Raw genomic sequence first — 6,000 nt, 5'->3', positions numbered from 1 at the left:
TTATTTGAGGAATAACTTGAGCAAAATAATAGTCTCTACTTGCAAAATTTGAACTCTTTTTTTTTTTTCAAATAAAATTTATGTTAAAAACAGTACGGTTACTTATAAATACGTTTCTTTCCACTTCAATTTCAAATGCTTTTCTCAATGGACCCCTAAAGTTAACATTTTTGCCTCAATACAATTTCAAAAGGCTGAAGTAATAAAGCTTTACAAGTTACAAGCGGTTATAACACTTTTATTTTTATGCAGTTCAATCTATTATATTCATACAATTTACTTTCAAGTAAATATAATTTAAATATATGAATTTAATTAAATTTATTGACGAATCGATGTCGAAAGACACCAATTGATTATGAGTGCCTATGCCACATAAAATAACAAGAAGAGTTTAGGAAAAATAGAGCCATGATCACGCCCAATTATACCTTATAAAAAGGACAAAACGGTCGTTGCAAATATATTCCGGTTAACAAGTTCGGAGTCGAATCCCACCGGGAATTAACCTACTAAACATAGCTATTGGACTCCCACAAATTCACGTATTCAATCTTCAGAAATATTTAAGTAATAAATTGGATGTTTACTAACTAAATATTACGTAATAAAAATTCAATAAATAAGAACTACCTACGAACGGCTTGTAGACAAGAATTGAAATGATCTAAGGTTCTGATTTTCCCTATTGTCGGATTCCTTTCCGCTACGTTTTCTATAAATTTGTCTAAGTCTTCTCTATCGATCAGGAGCACTCTGATTGTCGTAACTCTCTCCCGAGTAATTACCACAATATACTAGACATATTCTCCCGAATTACGCTAGTTGGCCTTAAGTACATCTCACTCAGATCGCATCAAGGTTTCGTTATCCCTAGTCCCGCTTTTAAATACTTTGTATTGATCCCTCATATACGTTAGGAGTGATGTTGTTCAACAATTACCTAAATATTCACTCTCTCCCGAGTAATACATACTAAATAAGAACAGTTAATTGAGGACCCTTCAATCAACAGAAATAAGCATATAATTGAACAAATAGAGAGAATACTATGGCAAGTCTATACTAACGTAACAAGAAAATCATCCTCCAACAGGTTCCATCAAAACCCTAAATTAGGAGTTTAGCTACTCACACTCATAGTAACAATATCCAAAGTATTTTGCATAATAAAATTACAAATTAAGGATAAAGGGATGTAGAAATCGTTGATTCTAACTCCCAAGTAGTGTTCCACGAGCTATCCTTTCCTCCGGTTGCAAAAGTCCTTCAAAGTGGCATTTTTAGGTCTATTTGTATATTTATGACAAGACCTTAACGTGTAGGTCAAATCCTAGTCAAGCTGAGAAATGAATTAAGTCTTCAAAACTCGGACTGGACCTCGCCCTAAGCCTGGCGTTGCCAACCTAACGCTTGGTAAACCTGGCCCCAGGCTTGGGGTTGCAATCCTAATGCCTGGTTCTGCTTGGCCTTTGCCTTGTGTCGCCAGCCTAACGCCAGCCTCAAGCCTGGCCTTTGCCTTGCATCGCCAGCCTCACGCCAGCTTCAAGCCTGGCGTCGCCAGGTTCTCTCATTCACTGGTCATGTGCACGCTTTCGACTTGTAGGTCTCCTTTTTCTTCTGCTTTCATCTCCAATTCACCTACACATAAAATGGACCCTATAACACACAAATAATGTGTACTTTATCATTAAACTGTATAAAAATGCAAGGCGAATAATGTGCTAAACCATGAATTATAGCCACACATGAATACTTCACACTTAATCATTGCTCGTCCTCGAGCAATCAAATTACACTCATAGACACAACCTATTAAGCAATTCCCTTAACTCATTATACCAAGAATCTTTAAAATAGTTTAAGCACATAGGTGTGACATCCTCGCATCAAGATTCAACTCACAAATACCATGCCTTATTCACAATTCACTTACTTACTCTAACATGGAAGTTAACAACATTACCTTTTTTTATGAATCATGTTCCCTCACCCAATCAAAGAGCTTAGTTCCACACACAGTGAATTTTAATAACGTAGGAACTCAAGATGGGATAAATTCACTGGCTCTTAGAAATAACCTTCATATGCCCCAAATGATGCACTATAAGCTTGCCCGTAGTGTAATACTCCACTAATCGAGTTCATTCAATCTAAGAACAAATAGGACTTTCATTGGTTGTGATGTAGGCTGCGGGTCGGGTAGGATACATTTGAATATAAGTGACTACACCTCATTTAAGCACTTTAATACAAACACTTTAACCTTCAAGCCCATATTTATGTTAAACCAAAACTCCACCTTAATTCCACTATTTTTACCCCTACTTCTTTAAGCACCAGTACATCAAAAGCCACCACCATCAGGAATTATTTTTCATACACTACAACTATTATATTTATTTATTTTTTCTTTTTTTTTCTTTTTTTCTATCCAAATGGCTTTTATTGACATATTCTTTTCTTTCAAATGGTGCACCTTTCTCCTTATTTTATTTGTTCCACTCAAAAGCCAACCCACCACCCCACACTTTAACTTTTCTATAATTCATCACAATTAAAGTGCTCATGAGAGGTGACAAGGTTCAAATATATGGTCGATTCAAACAAAGGGGTACAACTTGTAATGTGGTTACCAAAGAAATAGGATTGCAGTCTCAAAGAGGTTAACTGCGATACATAACATTTAGATGGGTACTCTATATATATTTGGCTTAATAAAGAACTGCCTATATCACTTCTCAGACTGAATAAGACTACAATTTCTCTTTGCGCACACACGGGGCAAGTTCTAGACATCAAATGGTATGCACATAATACATTCAAACCTCACATAGACATGACACATAACTCATTCAGGATTGGTTTTTTTATCACGATACTCCAGTCAAAACAGTTAAGCAAATTTAAGAATCTACGATTTAAGGTACTTATACTAGAGTCAAAAATTGAGCCTAAGCGTCACAACCAGAGTACTGGCTATTTTCAAGGCATCACAAAGCTTAGAGATATTGCTGCGATTAAATGCATAGCCACGTGGTTCCTACTCCTAAAAATTAAAACTAACTACACCCGGTTCAACTAAAAACCCTTGAAAAAGAACCGCGTTCCAAAGAAATCAAGGGGGAATTATTACACTACCTACACAAAAAAATCTTTTTGGTATTTTCTTTAGACTTACTTCCCTCAAGAAAACTATCTAGGAGATCCACCGACGGGAAAAATCCAACATTTTAATGTTTTTTAAATATTTTCTGCCTAAAAAAGCTAACAAAAAAAAACAAATTCTAAAAATAAAAAAAAAATCTTAAAACAAATAACTGAAACATTTAGCTAACAAAAACGACACTTACTACAACAACAAAAATAGCTAACAACTACTAATTTCTACAAGTTCTCACCCCACACTTAGATCATGCCGTGTCCTCAGTCCATGCACAAATTGACAAAACAAGAAAGAAAAAGAGTAGGGTGCAAGGAAACTCCCTGATCAAGCAGTGTCTTCATCCTCTAACGCTCTCCACTCTTTATCATGTTCGTCCTCCTCCTCCTTATCATCTATCTCACCATTTGATTGTTGTGGATCAGCCTCAAACTGCTCAAGTGTATTGATATCCTCATCATCGGGGAGTCTGTATCCATCTCCTAACCCAACTAGCTGCTGGGCATGAGCATTGAGCGGGTACCAATGCTTCAATTCAGTCATCTCCTCAGATGTGGCCCGGCGACCCCCTATCCGCAGCTGCAAATCCATCATCCCATAGATATGGGCCATAAAACTATCATTATGCGTATTGCGCTCAGCACATGTCAATGATGGCATGGCAGACTCATTTTTCAACTGGAGATTAGTGATGCCCATTTGTCGGATGGGCTGATCGATGGTGTGGTCAAATTCAGGCTCCTCCTCAACCTCCTCGTGCTTTAAGAACTACGTCAAGAAATTAGCAAATGGCATTCGATCTATTTTCTTACTCGTTCTCACTGATGACATCTGGTAGCATATCAGATGACCCACATTCACCTTTGACCTGTCATAAGGAAGTATAGCACACATGCCCTCTCACGGCTAACGAGCGTGTCATGATTTCACGGTAGGAGCCATGCGTTTATCTGTTTAAGCCACACATAAGCCTCCGCCTTCATCTTCTTCTTAGGGAATCTCTTGTGACGGTTTGTTGCCTTATCCCAGACCCACACAACCGTACAGTCTACACCATAGAGCGTGTGCCTCAACTCTCTATATGTAGGCCTGCGAATGAATTGGTCCAATGGCTCCACAGGAACAATTGGTGCACCTAAAAAGTCGCATATAACTGTGGCTGAAAAATCTATCAAACGTCCACAATTTGGCACCAGCTTCTCAGTGTCCTGTGGGTCAAACCCTGCATAGAATTCTCAGACTAGGTTGAGATTGATGTCCCCTGTGTTCTTAAAAACATAGCTTAACCCCAAATCCTGGATGCCTCTCCAAATTTCCTGACACTTCGCTTTCAGGCTACGTTCCTGAATGGCTGCTTCCGGATGGACATGTTTAGGCCTATAGCGCCTGTACTAATCATTTATATGTGGGGGTATGTTGTTTATGCCAAAATCCTGTTGGCCTTGGGGTTGTGGACGCATGGAAGCTATAGCTGCCACGACTTGTGATCCACTCAGACTAGAGGCAGCTTCTCCCCCTTTTCTTTTATTTGGAGGAGGTGCGGAGGTTGCCTTTGCTTTAGCTGGGGCAGTTGAAGTGGCTTTTCCTTTGCCTGTGTCTTTTCTGTGAGGCATCTTCAATCCTATATAAATAAGCAATAGTCAGATAAAATTGACGTGACGACCTGGCCAGTCGTCTCATGAGTTACCACTTTGTTTCCCCCATTTCTGCTTCTTTATGCTTCGTTATCTGTGTTTTATGGTATCGGGTTGGTCATATCGAATTTGGAATGATTTTGGTAAGGTTGGAGACACTTAGTCTCTTATAAGAAAGCTTAAGTTGGAAAAGTCAACTGGATGTTGACTTATGTGTTAAAGGGCTCGGAAGTGAATTCCGATGATCCGGTTAGCTTTGGGAGGTGATTTGTGACTTAAGAGTGTGATTAGAATGAGTTTTGGAGGTTCGGAGTAGATTTAGGCTTGAATTGTCAAAGTTGATATTTTGGCAATTTTCGGTCGATAGGCGAGATTTTGATATAGGGGTCGGAATGGAATTCCGAGAGTTGTAGTAGCTCCGTTGTGTCATTTGGGATGTGTGTGCAAAATTTCAGGTCATTCAGACATGATTTGATTGGGTTTTTGATCAAAAGCGTAATTTAGAAGATTTTGGATTTTTTAGTCTTGAATCCGATGTGAATTTGGTGTTTCGATATTGTTTTGAGCGTTTCGAAGGTGGGAACAAGTTTGAATGAGGTTATGGATATGTTGGCATGTTTGGTTGAGGTCACGGGGCCTCGAGTGAGGTTTCGGGTGGTCAATCGGACCATTTCATGAAGTTTAAAATTGCAGAAATCTGCTGCTCAGTGTTGCAGACAATTGCTCTTCGCGTTCGCGGGAGGGGAGCCGCGATCCCGAAGGGTTAGCTGGAGAAGGCTGAGACTTTGGCCTTCGCATTCGCGATGGAGTCTTCGCGTTCGCGAAGGAGTGGGAAACGATGCACCGCGTTCGTGAGGTCTACTCCGCGTTCGCATAGAAAGAATTGGTCAGCTGGGTTTTGAGATATTTTGTTTATCGCGTTCACGGGCAAGGGAGCGCGTTCGCGAAGGTCTGTCTGGGTAAAGCATTGCATTCACGATGGGGTGGTCGTGATCGCGAAGAAGAATTTTGGTCAACGGAATTTTTGTGCTTCGCGAACGCGAGGCTTTGACCGTGTTCGCGATGAAGGAAATTTATGCATGGACAGAATGTTTAAGTACTCGTCTTGTCCGCGATTTTGGGGTTTATTTCTTCCATTGTTGGTCGTTTTTGGAGCTTTTTGAAGGGGATTGAAGAGGGATTCAAGGGGAATCACTTGGAGGT

The sequence above is a fragment of the Nicotiana sylvestris genome, chromosome 8 (genome assembly GCF_000393655.2).
Source record: "Nicotiana sylvestris chromosome 8, ASM39365v2, whole genome shotgun sequence".
Classification (NCBI taxonomy): domain Eukaryota; kingdom Viridiplantae; phylum Streptophyta; class Magnoliopsida; order Solanales; family Solanaceae; genus Nicotiana; species Nicotiana sylvestris.
Note: the sequence above shows the minus strand (reverse complement) of the source record.